At 53.4% G+C, this 14,323-nt stretch overlaps 1 protein-coding gene across 2 annotated transcripts in view; it reads right to left on the bottom strand.

Moving 5' to 3' along the window:
* The window catches only part of celf2 (cugbp, Elav-like family member 2), an 81,708-nt gene that overhangs the window by 46,041 nt on the left and 21,344 nt on the right, over positions 1-14,323 (bottom strand). The window contains exon 4 of one of the 2 annotated variants that reach the window (XM_061268342.1): positions 435-509. The exons of the other annotated variant lie outside the window; for it this stretch is intronic. The gene's annotated coding sequence lies outside the window, so the exon portion shown is untranslated. The remainder of the gene's footprint in view (positions 1-434; positions 510-14,323) is intronic. 2 annotated transcript variants of the gene reach the window in all.

The following is a 14,323-nucleotide window of genomic DNA, read 5'->3' as shown; positions in this document are numbered from 1 at the left end:
ACACACACACAGAGCTCTTATCCACCTCCCGTGCTCCCTTTTAAACATATCTCATAACCCCATCTTTTCCATGCTTCCCTCTCTCTCTCTCTCTCTCTCTGCCAACATTTTCTCTGTCTGCCGCCGGAATTAAACTCAAGCGAGCGGCGGCGCTCCGTCAACACGCCACACGCGCCGCTTTTCACAATAGCGCCCGTGCGTGGTTCCGTTCGTCGGTGGAGGATTTAATGAGGTGCATCAAGTGGCGAGGAGAAAGACGCTTAAAGGGAGAACGCAGGAGACGTGTCTCGACAACGTCGACACTCACGCCACCGTGAGCGCCAAGGTCGGGCGGGTGGCCCAAGGAACAAACGGCCGGATTCAAATACGAGGGGCTCACTTGGTTTGGCCTTCCTTTCGACATTGCACACATTTGCTGGCACATTTCCACCGACCTTTCTGGTGTCAATCCGGATCCGCTCTGAACTCATTCCCAATTCCCTCTTCCGGCCAGCGCCGCGTGCTCCTCCCTGATGAAAGGCAACAGAACAGGGGTTACACTTCTCTTGCCAATTATTAGTCTGAATTTTGCTTTCATCTAGCGGCTGCTTATTTCTCACTCTCGTTAGGACGAGGCCGCGGCTGGGCGACAAACACGCAAAAGGAGAAAAACCCGCCGTTCGCCAACATGTTACGGCTGCCCGGCGTCAATCAAAGCCAGCCGGGGTCGGAGGGGATGTCGTCATGGCAACAAGATTTACCCACGCTAACCGCCGTGCGCGTGGGGCCGCCGTGGGTGGTCGCGCCTGCCCACCCCGCAGCTAAGGTGAAAATCAGCTTTGGAAAAAAATGATCAGCTCACGTGTGACACGCGCACTGCGAAAGGCTAACTCATTAGTGTGCCCCGTCACAGCTGGAAAGGTGGCTGGCGACAGGGGGGGGGGGGGGTGCGCTGTGGGGGGGGCTCTCGGTGAACATTTTTTTTCTTTTCCCGTCTTCAGTCCGGGATTTAATTAAAGCAGTTGGAATGTCCGCAGGGTGATTCTCATCATGTCACCACCTCGTCTCTTTCTCCCGTCCTCCGGAGGTTAATATCCAACTAATCCAAAGCGTCGTGACACCCGACCCACCTCCCGACCGACCTCCCCCCTTCCCCCCCAAATCCCTCGGGGCCCTTGTCAATAATGCAAGGCTTGCTTGTGGACACGGACCACGTTCGAGGCCCAAGTAGCTGGCTCGGCCTTCTTAGCTCGCGATTCAAAAGCGGTCAAGGTGCTCGCTTGGGCACAGCAGGAAAACATTCCTTTCCTTTCCTTTCCTTTCCTTTCCTTTCCTTTCCTTTCCTTTCCTTCACAACCGGGTCCAAACACAACAGGTGAGCACGGATGAGAACCCGGTGGAAAAGCTTGCGCTGAAGGCAAAAGGCAGCCAAGCCTCCACCGTCAAGTCAGCGGCGTGCGTGCGCTCGCTCGCTAACGAAGACGGCGACAGAGACGAGTAGCAATTAAAGCTGTCGGCGAGCAGCAGCGTTTTCCAGCGATTACGGGATCGGTGGGCGCAGCGGCATGTCGGCGACCTCGCGCGCGCCAATTAAAGGCGGACTTGAGCACGCCGGCGTTTACCAGAGGCTAAAACTCCCACCCAGCGCTGCCACCCTGACCACCGCAAGGAAACGTATCCATTTTCCCGGAATTTGCAGCAGACACGTAAAGCTCTCTGACGCCGTCCACCAAAGGCCGGTGGAAATGAGGAGCAAAAGTTGATGATGCTCATTCCTGCCGCCCGCCGCCGGGGACGCAGTGGAAAAGGTGAAAAACAGTCGCAGGGGGACGAGGAGGAGTATCTGGGTCAGGTGAAGGGAGGGAGCGAGGGAGGGAGGGAGGAAAAGGAAGAGAAGAAAGAGAAGAAAAAGAAGGAAATGAAGAAGCCAGGGCGGAGCGATGCTGAGTCAAGATGAAAGCTGGCTCTTCCGGGAAGCCCATAATGGTGACCCGTGCATTTCCTTTCCCTTTCGACTTTGATTTGATTTCACTCTGTACTTTTTCAAACATACGTGTGGCGTCGGGCGCTCGCCGGCCAAACGCGTTTGGAGCGCCCATCGATACGGCAACGGCCTCTCGTGTGGACCAACAGCGGCGACATGCGCTTGGCTCGGGATGAACGACGCCAAACAAAAGGGGACTAATGAAGGCTAAGGCAAGGCGCTGAAAGGCCGGGAGCGACCCAGCGCTTGGGAACCTTCTCGCTCGCTCGCTGGCTGGCTGGCTCCCTCCCTCGTCTCCATGGAAACACACACCGGCCAAGAACACTTTCTCACTTCCAAAAGTAAACGCTTGGAAGCGCAACTTGTCATTCGCTCAGCCAGAGCCTGGCGGGCGTCGTCCGCATCCCGTCCTCGCCCGGGCTAGCGCAAGTTGCAATAGTTAGCACCCGGCGGTCACGTCTCTCGGCCGCCGGCGCCGGGGCAGCCAATCGGAACGTCTCCCTCCACACATGGCGGATCACGCCGCCCGCCGTCTGGCCTGTCCGGTGGGTTAATGCCGGACAGAGCCCGGGTCCCCATTCCGCTAAAGCTCTCCCGTCGACTCCTTCATCAGTGGCTATCTCTTCTCATTTTTCCACCTGTGCGCTTTTGCACTTATTGCCAGATAGCAGCAGAAATGGACTGGCTCGCGCTGCTACCCTCTGTCCAATGCCCCAATGTGTGTCTGTGTGTGTTGGGTGCGTGTGTGTGCGTGCGTGCGTGTGGGGCTCGCCACGCACAACACAAGCCGGGCCGGGCCGCGGAGCAAGCAAATGAAGCCGCGGGAACGTCTGAGGGACGCCGCCAACAGGCTTGCCTTACATTCAGCCGTCAGCGCTTCACCTTGAGACGCACTTAAACCCGCCACGCAAGCCGCAAATTGCTTTTTGCAAATGGCGACGCTGCCTCTAGACCCCCCCCCCCCCACCCTCGCGGTAAATACCATGTCAATGGCGCTGTTGATAATCCTTTTGTTGGCTTGACCATGAGCTCTGCACTGCCGCCTGTTTGCTTGATTCAATTACGGCGCTTGGGGGAGTGCGCCGGATGTTAATGGCATTCAAATTGATCATCGCCACATGTCGGCGTGCCCGTGCGGCCCACCACCGGAGAGTTGCGCTAATGAAAAGATGAGCTGGGCCCAAACGGCGCCGCCGCCGCCGCAATTGCACTGCTCCAACAGCAGCAGAGTCAGAAAGGTGGCGTGCGTACAAGTTAGCTGCGGAGGTCAAACTTTTGCGCAGACGTTAGCAAGGAAGCGCCAGGAATACCCAAGTAAGCAACTCTGGTGGCTTTCATTAGCGCTAATGGCCCTCTGCTTCCTCGGCCGGCGGGACGTCGCCATAAAACCAGACTGTTGCCAAACTGCATTCTGGCGCTAACGCCGCTAACTCTTCATCAGCACAGCTCGGCAACGCCAGTGGCATGACGGGCCAGGTCACTTTGGCATAGGGGAGAGATTAGGCGCGGCTTCCTTAAATGCGGCTAATCAGGTGGCGCTCATGTGACGTGAGCGATGGCGGCGGCGGCGGCGGCGGCGGCTCATAAAGCGCTTTTACGTGACGCGCCGCTCGATGATAGCAATATTGCGGCGTTTATGAGAAAATAATGATTTCTTCACGCAATTTATGAGCGGCAGGCAGGCAGGCAGGCAAGAGGAGCGAAGCAAAGGAGAGGGGCCGCAGGGAGGGGTGAGGGGGGGGGGGGGCTTAATGCGAGCCACATCAGCATGAGAGGAGGAGAAGGAGAAAATGAGCATGAAGAAGAAGAGGAAAAGCTGACTTTAATTTGTTTTCTCCTCCGGGGAGCAACCGACGTCTGCCATATTAGGCCGCGTAGTCCATCTTGTGAGCCGAGAATGGACCAATTAGTGGTGCCGGAGCAAAAGCAAACAAAAGAGCATCAACGACAAACATTCGCCGATCGATGGCGGAAGGGGTCAGTGAGGGGGGGGATGGGGTCAGCGTTAAGCGCCACCAAACACGCTAAAGTTCCAAACTCTGGGCTAGGTAGCAAATTTGGACGGTCGGTTGGTCGGTCGGTCAAGCCAGCATCGCTGTAGGCCCGTCCGTCCGTCCGTCCGTCCGTCTTCAGCATGTGCTCGGCTAGCGGCCTGGAAGAAGTCTGCTAGCCGTCTCCATGGAAACAAAGGACAGAATTGAAGGCCGTGCCGACTCACGTGGCCTTTGGCAGCCGCCTTCCAATTTGGACGCAGTTGCTGCGGGCGGCCTGACTTTTGCCTCCACTTCGCGCTTGAACTATGCCAGCGACTTCCCGATTGGGTTCAAATCACTCCTCCTTTCCGCCCGTCTCTCTCTTTTGGCTCGTTTGGAGACGAATCAAAGGTTCATTGAGCGCGATGATAACAACAATCATCATTTCAAATGATCACTTAGCGCCGCCACGAATGACGCCGGCCGGCGAGCCGTCCGCACCTGTCCGACATGGTCCGGGGGCCGAAGGGCCTCCAGGGGGCTCCGCGCAAGCGACGCGCTCTCCCGCGGCCGACAGGAAAAACACAATAAAGTGCGCTCATCTTTTATGCATGAGTCTCTCTGGCGCGGGGCGCCGTATCAATCATGGCGGCGACACTGCGGGGCGTGCGGCACGGCAGGCGAGAAATAGACACGGTTGTGCAGCAAAGCAAAATGAAGACCCCCTTTCTCTTCCCCCCCCGCCTCCCACTTACTTAGCTTTCAATTGCGTCTGCCCTCCCTCCCGAGCGCCCCCTCCTGGCAGTAAAAGACAAACGCCGGCGAGTCCAAGTCACCTGCCGTTAGCGTGTGGCTAACGTGTAAACGGTCACGCCGAACCAAAACGTCACAATCCGAACCTAAGCGAAAAGATATTTCAAGGGGCGACCGTCTTTAAAAGCAAAACGGCGGCGTGCTATTCTTCTCTCGGGACTTTTGGCGGGTTGACAAACGCACTTTCCAAATTTAGGGTTGCAAAGTTGAAGAGAGCAGATTTGGTTTTTTCTTCCAAAGCTCAACAGGTAAGCGAGTCTTCCCTTCATCCTGACATCAACAAAGCGCTTTGAAAAGCTGGGACGACGCCGAGGCGGGCTCTGGCAGGCAGCCGAGCGAGGGGTCCACTTTGTCCTATATATATATATATATATATATTTTTTTTGGTTTGTTTTGTTTTAGTCATCTCCGTCTCCAGTATAATTATATAAAAAGTCTTTGTTCTTTATGAAAGTCTCGGCTTGCTATTTTTAACCGCAATCAAGCACGTTATGAAGCGCATATTAATGTTTGCTCTCCTCGCTCTCGTATTCCCGCTTGCTCCTTTTTGGCATCAATTGTTCCTCAGGCCATCTAATTCCTCCTCTTCGAGAAATATCCACCCCGCCGGAATGTGACGGATTAAAAAAAACCACGGGAGAGGCAAATGTCACGGCGGCGGGACACTAATAACGCTATGCAAATAGCAATTAGCTCAACCAATAAGCTGCGAGTCACTAGGAGAGCCCCGGCAGGAATACGCCAGCTGCTGAGTGCAGAGTTCACGCCCGGATCGGAGAAGCGGGCCAATCGGGGACACCGTCCAGGCGTGCGGCCGGGCCGGGCCGGGCCGGGCCGGGACGGTCGCTCGCTCCCTGCTGCAAACGGGTACAAACAGCGGGGGAAATGGCGCTCCTGTTAGCGCCGGCTAGTCACCGGTGGGGGGCTGGGGCAATGCAATCAAATGAAATGAAATGAAAGCGTTTGGCATTTCCCTGCCAGTGTTGGAGGCCATGACGGACAGCAAAGGCCAACGGTGCTTTTTTTTTCCCTTTCCTTTCCCCGCTCCACACCTGAGCCGTCATTCCTGATTGTTCCAAAGTGACACGCGGCGCCCGGATTGTGCCATCACTTGTCTGCGCTCACAATAAGGCTGCTCCCTCCCTCCCTACCTCACCCCCTCCCTCCTTTCCTATCCTTCCCTCCCCTCTCGCTCATCTTCCCGTCCATCTTGCAGCTTCTCCATTCAGCCGCCTGTCTCGGGCTGCTCCCCATTTGTCCCAATTTGACACCGCCGATTGTTTGACGGGCAAGAGCGCACTAAGCAGCAAGATTCCTACAACGCCATTATAAAGATCCAAGCCAAAATAAGAATTCCATGAATTGTCAAGATCTCACACGGACGACTAAAATGCATTTTGGGATCTCATTCTGAACTCGGATCCCGTCGAGTCGAGCCGAGGCGGAACGTGTCGCCCGCCGGGCGTCCGATGGGATCAGCCGACGTAAAAGGGAAAGGAGCGGCGTTGCGAACGGGAAGCGGCGAGGGATTTATCGCCGATCGCTCTTTTGAGCCACCCCTGAGGTGACGAGCGCACTTGCCGAGGCTCCTTAGCCGCAAACAAACACGTTGAAGGAGCCTCTCATTTTCTTCTAGGCTTCCTGCACAGATATCAATGATCCCAAATATTAAGGCCATAACTCAGATTCATTCTTTGTGGTTCCAATCAAAGTGGTAGATGTGATATATCATACATCAATATGGAGAGCATGGATCACAGCCAGCACGTTGCTGATCCATAAAATGTCTTCCCCTTCTTGTGGCGCTCTTGCTAAATGTCACCCAAGGAAGAAGAACGCGCCATCGGCTGCACGGGCGTGTCGAGGAGCCCGGCCGTTAAACGGCGGAAAATAATTGATGGGGCGTCCGCTTGCCCTTTGACCTTTTTTCTTAATGCAGCCGATCCATACAACTAAGTGGCCGTGCAGCGGTGCACTTTAACGCCCCGCGCTCGCCACGGGCAAAACGCTCGCACAGGGGAATGTTAACCCCGCCCCGCCCCACTTTGCTTTTTCATCGGAATGTTTGAACATTACGGTAAAAATAAAAAGGTCGACCTTTTTATGAGGGAGGTTGACGCACGCGTTGAGGAATTTAGAAAAGACCTTCTTGAAAAGGTCTTTCAAAAGTGATGTATGCCAATCGTTCACATAAGTGTCAAAGCACACTCGAGGATGAGTGCGGTGGCACGAAATCTGGATCTGCTAAGGCTGCGGCGAAGAAACACATTTCCCTCTGGACCCATTCTAGCTCATCCCTCCCATACCTCCCATCCCTTCCTCCACCCCCCCCCCCCCCCCCCCCCGCCGGAAGGATTACAAAGCTGGCCGAGGTTGGAGAGTTTCCTCGGCGCTTTCTCGACGTGCCGTCCGTCCGTCCGGCTGTCGGCTTGTGATGACACCCGTCTGCCAGCCAGCTCCTGTATAATTCATTCTTCTACCCACTGAGCCTCGTGACTCACTGCGCCGGGAATAGCCGCACTCGCAAGACACTTTGTCACCCGGTGAATAAGAAGAAGAGGAATTGTTGTTTGAAGCGCAACTAGGCATCTCTTCATCGTTGTTTGAAGCGCAGCGAGCGTATTGACGTCCGAGATGAGCGTTCCTTCCGCTGCCGTCTTCATTAGCACAAATTTGACGGCGCGTCCTTATTGAGCAGCTAGTTTTCCATCCAATTGGAGGAATCCTGCCCCCCCCCGCTAACATTACCGCAACCAAAAGGCGGGAACAACGCTCGTCTTTTCCACGTCCATGTTGGTAAAGGGTCGCTCGCGCAGAAATGAAAAACGGCAGCCTCGCCAGACACTTTACGGCGCCACCGCCGCTCGTCTAACGACCGACGTCTTTGTGAGCGTCGGCGGGCGCTCGCAATTGCCGTGTGCCTAATGTAGTGTCCGAAGAGAGCACAACATCCAAAGGTTTTGCGAGGCACTTGAACGGCAAAGCGTTTGTGCCTTGAAGCGCTTTCACTCGGCCGAGCAGATAATTTGATTTCGGAGCTGGCGAGCGGAAGCAGAAATACGCCGCTAATGCACTCACCGGCGGCTTGGGCTCAGCTAATAAACCTCAACACTGCATTAGATGACGTGGGGGGGGGGGGGGCTTTTGTTTGTATGTGTTGCTGCGCTGCGAGTCTTCAAGTACATGTCGGATTGTTCTCATACGCGTCCGTTTGTTTTGTAATTTCACAAGTGTGACACTTGAGAGGGCAAATTGTGCTGGCGTAAATCCGGCCTGATGTTGAATTGGGGGTTGGCAGCGTATTCCCCGTACATTCCCAGTCCAAACATTTACCTTGGGCTCCAATAGGGATTCATGAGCTATATGCGCACGCACACGCCAGCGTGAAGGCTTCCAAGTCGCCTCCATCTTGCTTAGCACGGAGGCTAACGTGACAGGCCTAAGTAGGTTAGCGGGGAAGATGATCCAATTAGAGCGCGGCAATAAACAACCCCAGGGGTTGTGGGCTAAGTGGGCCATTACGGCGCTTATGCTGATGGCTTCTGTGTCTGGGCGACATTTGTTAGTTAGTCTAAAATGATTGGTTCCAAACTTTATGGAGGGAAATGAAACCCGCCGCCGCCGCCGCCGCCGCACGGACGAGAAGTGTCGCCAGGGAGAAGCACCCAGCGCTTAACTGCTTATGGCTGACGAAGACATCAATTCAGCCCAATTAGCAATTTCTGCGTGCTATCTGGAAGGGTTAGCACAAACAAGAAAAAGAAAAATTTGCAAAAACAAAACTTTCCAAAAGGCCAACTTCCTTCCGGGAGGGCGGCGCTCGCTTCTGATCGCGCTAATCAATGAGTTCATCACGCTAATCAGGTGGCGGACATTTCAAGAGGACTCCTGATTTGCAAGTGTGGACCAAAATGGAATTCTCCAATCTGGCATCACGCCTCTGCTCTTAAACGTGCTTACTTGTTGTCAGCGTGACAATGCTAAAGGCTACTTTTGAATTTTTGGAAAAGCCAGTCAAGGTGACAAACAATGCGCAACACAGCTTGACTCCTATCCGTCCATTTTCATCATCTTGGATCAGGCTGAGGGGGATTCATAAAATTGCTTTGGAATACCTACAAAGTATGGTTGGAACACAAATAACCACTGTAATGGTAATTAATGGTCTGGCGGCTCTACAAAGAAGCCAACGGGCATTTGTCGATATTGCAAAGCAGTGCATTTTTCCTCGCAATGAGCCAACTTGTGCTTGTTTACTCGGGAAAGGCTCCTTAGCCCAAAACAACAACAAGCTCAATAAATCCAGCTTTGCATTTTCCAACTTGTGCTTCTCGTAAACATCGTGAGCAACGTTTGGATGCGTGTGGAACTTGGCCAAGATGACCCAAACTGTACTGATCATGTCAAAAGATGTTGACTGGAAAACTGTCGCTTTCTGTTGGCCTGATCAGAGAGAATTGAACATAACCTGCAGGAAATGAAGAATAGTTTGACAGCTTCAAACTAAAGGGTGTGCCACCATCTAAAGGTGAAGACCCAATGACTGTCACACACACACACACACGCACACAACTGGGTGTGGCCGGCCGACCGTGCAACCGCATGTGACATACTAAGCAAGCGGGAGAACATAACTGAGCTTATAACTGTAAAGCCAAAGCAGCAAATTCACAAGACTGCGGCCTGGAGGGCATTAGAAGCGGTCTGGGGTGATTTCTAATTCGACAGGTTATCCTACGTGAATGCTAACAAAGCTAGCCATTAGCTTCCTGTTGCAGCGGGACTTGTGACGGCGTTTTATTATCTGGTGTGGAACAGATGTCACCTGACGGCTGAGCTTTAGTCAGGCGCTTAAACGGGCTTCTTGTCAGCGTTGTTGCTGAAATGGGAAACCTTAATTCACTTGCTTAAATCCCCCCCTCGGCATTCCCGGGATCGATAGCGCACACTCCGGAAATCAGTAAATCAAGCGGTCGGCATCAAAAAAAAGTGGCCGACGGGTCCGCCGAGCGAGCGAGTGAGCGAACGCGGATTAGCGGCCAAAGTGGATTAGCCGGGAGGGACTGTCGGGATACGCCGGGCAGGTCTTTAGCAAAGCCGGGCAACATCTGGCGGACTTTACCATTCCCGGCGGCCTTGGCGGAGGTTGAACAGTCGCCGGCCAAATACCATCACGACGTATTCGAAAGTATTCTGATCATTGATTGGAGACTGGAAGCGTTAACGCCAAACCATCCAAAGCCTGCGAATCTTCCTCCATGCTAACGGACGATACGCTCATGTTTTCTTTTGGACATTTTCTGCGGCCTCTGTTGTCTAGCGCCCCCCCCCCCGCACGCACGCAAAGTCGTTGGACTCTGGATTTGCCCATTTTGGCTGGCCCTCTCTCCCCAAAAAAGTGTTTGACAGTTGGACATTGCCGACGTGACAGGTGGCGACGGGAGAACGGCGGCGGGGCGCTAAGCCCGGGAGACAGATGGAGCGCCGAGCTCTCCCTCCACGGGGAGACAAACAGTCGAGTCGATGGTAAACAAAGGCGAGATGACGCTTTGTGTAAACTGGGATTCTTAGCGGCAAGGACACTTTACTTTGATGACACCTTTTGCATCAAACTCTGCTGGTGCTAAGGTGGCTTTGGCGCTCTTCCGCTCCAGTGTCATAACACAGTGACACTTTGTTCCCAGTGGAGGTTTCAAAATTGCCGATGGAGCTCTGCTAAAAGTGGCTACGTCGCTTAGCGTAAAAGCTTTCGCCAATCACCATTTTGCCACGTATAAAGAAAGAGTAACCAGAAAGAGTAAGCACGCGGCGGCAGGCGGGCGAGCGCAAGCCACCCCGAGCGGCCACCCGAGCAGTCGATGCGCCAGTCGCGAGGTGCGGCGCCGAGTGGGCTTAGCGAGGCAATAAAAGTATTGATTGACGATCAATAACAACAAGCGCTCCCGTGATTGGTGTCATTGTTTGGACAAACTGCAAAAGCACACAAACGCACCTTCTCCTTTCAGCCACACCTTCTCCCGCTGGCCATCAAATGTGAGCGGTGCGAGGTCAACAAGAGATAATAAAGAGAATATCGTCGTCATACTAATTGAGATTTTGGATTTTAGTGTTATTCTCATGAAGTTGTTTGAGGTGTCGGAACGCTGATGTTCCAGCGAGGTCCCGCAAACAAACGAGCGAGGGAGGGAGCGACTCCCCGACGTGGAAAGGGAAGCGGCCGGCCGGAAACAAGAAAAGGCCAGAAGAGACAAAAGGCGTGGTGGGCATGCTAATTAAAGGGGAAATGTCATTAGTTAGCAAACAGGCCCAGCTGTGGCGCATCAAATATGGATGGGAATGATCTCATTAGCGCCATGGATCTGAGGCCCCCCCCCCGTCCAAATGCCACCCGGCAGGACCCCCGCCCGGAAGAGCCGCCGGGGCTACAACGACAACAACTAAGGCTCGTATCTCAATATTTCCTCTCTCAAGTCAAAGCGAGGAATTGGCAAAACGTTTCCGGCGAGGCCTCGGTCTCGTCATTTGGCCGTAACACAACAATCGATGAGACAAAACGCGGCCGAGAGCGCAAGCGCGCTGTTTATTGATGTTTTGAGCATTCTGCTCTGGGCGAGCCGGCCAGCGAGTGAACCGACCGACAAGCGTGCGGAGGGTGTCGCGGGAGCCCCGCTGCATTCTGGGAAAGGCTTTTGTCTACTCGCAAGCTCGGCCACTCCATCGATCCCCACCCCCCCCCCCCCCCCCCCCCCCGTCGCTTCTCTGGCCCTCGCCCCCTCCCACGCTCTGGGCCGCTTCCTCTCCGTTGCCGCCGCCGCCGCCGCCATGTGCGTGGGAGACGCACTTTGCACAAACCCTTTTTTTTTTTTGCAACAAATGGGGAAAAAAGAAAAACAAAAAGAGTGCAGCGCATGAAAATGCACACCACTGCATTATGGTGCTCTTCTTCTTTCCGCCTGGAAGACGGCAAAATGCGCACAGTATTCAAATAGTATCGCGGCGTTTGCATCCCGAGAAGCGTATCGTAAATTCATTACTGTTCCCCTGAAAATTGCTTATTCAAATGAAAAGAAAGAACACAAGACAAAAATATTATGATAACTTTTACAAACAAACGAATAAAGGCAGGCACACGCTTAGGCGGCTAATTGGCTAACGGTGTAATTACCAGACAGACAGACGGCTGCTCCCTTGTAGCCATGCTGGCACGCCCCCCTCAAAAAAACAACAACCCAACAACAGGTGAATAAAAAGCTAGCAGAAGTTCTCACAAACTGTGCTGACGTGGGAAGAAAAGTACTTTGGAGGAAAAAAAACAACAACTTTGGTATAGACGTTGTCAATGGACACCTTAAGCAAATAATGTAGTAGAGAAAAACTCATGACCCACGTAGACATTCCTGAAAAAGTCTCTGACACTTTGTCAAAAAGTCATCACGGGTGCAGCTAGAGAGCATTTCGCTCCATACGGCGAGCATGCCAAGAGCAGCCGTGCCGAGACGCCGGCTAATCCGGCTCATTTGATAAAAATCTCATTGCGGCCGGCCGGCCGGCCGAGGCCCGGCCGAGGACGCATCGGACAGATCTGACGCCGAGACCCGTCAATGCTATCGCCATCGTCGCGGAAACCGCTCAGGAAATAAATCCCCCGTGGATGGAGGGGGGGGGGGGGGTTGAGGGAGGCTACTCCGGACACTACATCGGGCCCTTCTTTAACTCGGCTGGACAGACGGGAGCGCCTCCAGGGCACCCCGAGCCGATCAATTCTTATCGGAAGGAGGAGGTAATTACATTTCATTAGCTCCCCGCGCTAATCCGCGCGGGCTGATGGGAATAGCGAGTCCGAGACAAAAGACGCCGAAAGACGGGATGGAGGGAACGCTGAGACCAAATAACACTCTTAAGCCTTGCTTTTGAAGATCCCAATCAAAGTTCGCCCATGGCATGGCACGTTACGGATAACAAGCAGGGGGAGGCCTTCGGCGACATTTGGAGAGCGAGCGAGCAAGCAAGCAAGCAAGCCAAAGTCACTCCTGTTTTTCTTGAAACGCCTTCTGATTGGACGTCAGCATTACGTTTGCTTCCCTGCGCCGAATGATTATTCATCGGAGCGTTCTTCACCTGCCAGGCTGGGCCGTATCCAGCGCTAACCAGAAGTGAATGTTGGGGGAAAACTCGGTCCGCGGGGAACCGTTCTTCCAACGTCCGCTTTCACCTGACAGGCAAAATGGACATGGGAGGGAGAAGAAGGAAAAGAAAAAAAAAAAGAAGTCGGCGCAAACGTGACGGCGTTAAGCAGAAACGGAAACATTCCGAGCGTTTGACACATCCTAACAAGCGGCCGACGCGTTGCCCTGATTTTGTTGGAGATTTATTGCCAATTTGAAGGCGGCAGAGCGAAAGGGTTTCTTCCGTTTTGTCCAAATGGGAGCCGGGCAGTGATTGATTTATGACCCGGCGGGCGGCGCATGTCCAATGATCAAAGGACGACAAAGGGAACAATTAAAAGAAGCCATCCGAAATCAGGTCATTCTGACTCATTTGGGAGCCAGACAACTGCTGCTCCCTTTTATCTTTTCACACCAGTAGGAAATCAAATCCTGTCAGAGAGAGAGAGAGAAAAAATGATGTTTGGGAATCATTTATGACCCCCCTCATCTCATCTCATCTCAAAAGGACCTTATTCAAACGATACACAGTGGCCCCTAAAAGGACAAAAGGCTGAAATGCAGATTCGAATGGCATTCAAATCAATCAAAGATCATCTTTTGTGCTAAATATAATTTTGGACCCCTTCAAAAACCATGTTTTTATCAGTCTCTACAATATCGGGGCCATACCCGAATGACCTATTTTGTTTGCATTAGTGATGGAGCACAGTAATGATAGTGTGGCGTCCTGCTCTGATTGACGCTGGATGGCACGCCATTGCTGGCTTTGCAACCTCCTCCACGTTTCCTCCCTCCCACTGTCAGCCATCCTAATTCCAGCTGCAACACTTTCCCTCTGGCGGGAAAATCTTGCGTCATTTGTCATGCGCCGCTAATTGCTCTCAGATATCCCGCATCCCACCTCAAGACGCAAAGCACAGAGCGGTCGCCATCTTGATTGGCGGCGAATTAGCGCTGCTGTGCTAGGCTAACGTTAGCCGAGGAGGCGCTGGAAGGAAAAAGTTTACCGAGCTCTGCCATACACACGAAGAGAGGGGGATTTTTTTTATTTTTTTTTTATTCTTCCATTTCTTATTTTTCCCTCCTGCCAGCTCAATGACTGCTGCTGGATTTCTTTTTTAGCGAGGTGTGACATGCTGCACGGCGCCCCCCTCAGCGACGCGTGTGTCAGCGCAGGAGACGAAGCGAGGGCTTCCTCAAGTGTCTCACACACACACACACACACACACACACACACAGGCAAGAGTTTTTTGTTGTTGTCAGAAGTGCTGAATAATAGTGCTGCGCTCAGCCGGCTCATCCAATTAGGCCCGCTGGGACTTTGCTGCAGCGGCATTGCCGTGTGCGTGCGCTCACGCGTGGATGTGTGTGTGTGTGTGTGCGCGTGTGTGTGTTAGTGACAGCTG

This window comes from Syngnathus typhle, linkage group LG21 (genome assembly GCF_033458585.1).
Source record: "Syngnathus typhle isolate RoL2023-S1 ecotype Sweden linkage group LG21, RoL_Styp_1.0, whole genome shotgun sequence".
In the NCBI taxonomy this organism is placed as follows: Eukaryota; Metazoa; Chordata; class Actinopteri; order Syngnathiformes; family Syngnathidae; genus Syngnathus; species Syngnathus typhle.
This window is presented reverse-complemented; position numbering and strand designations above follow the sequence as displayed.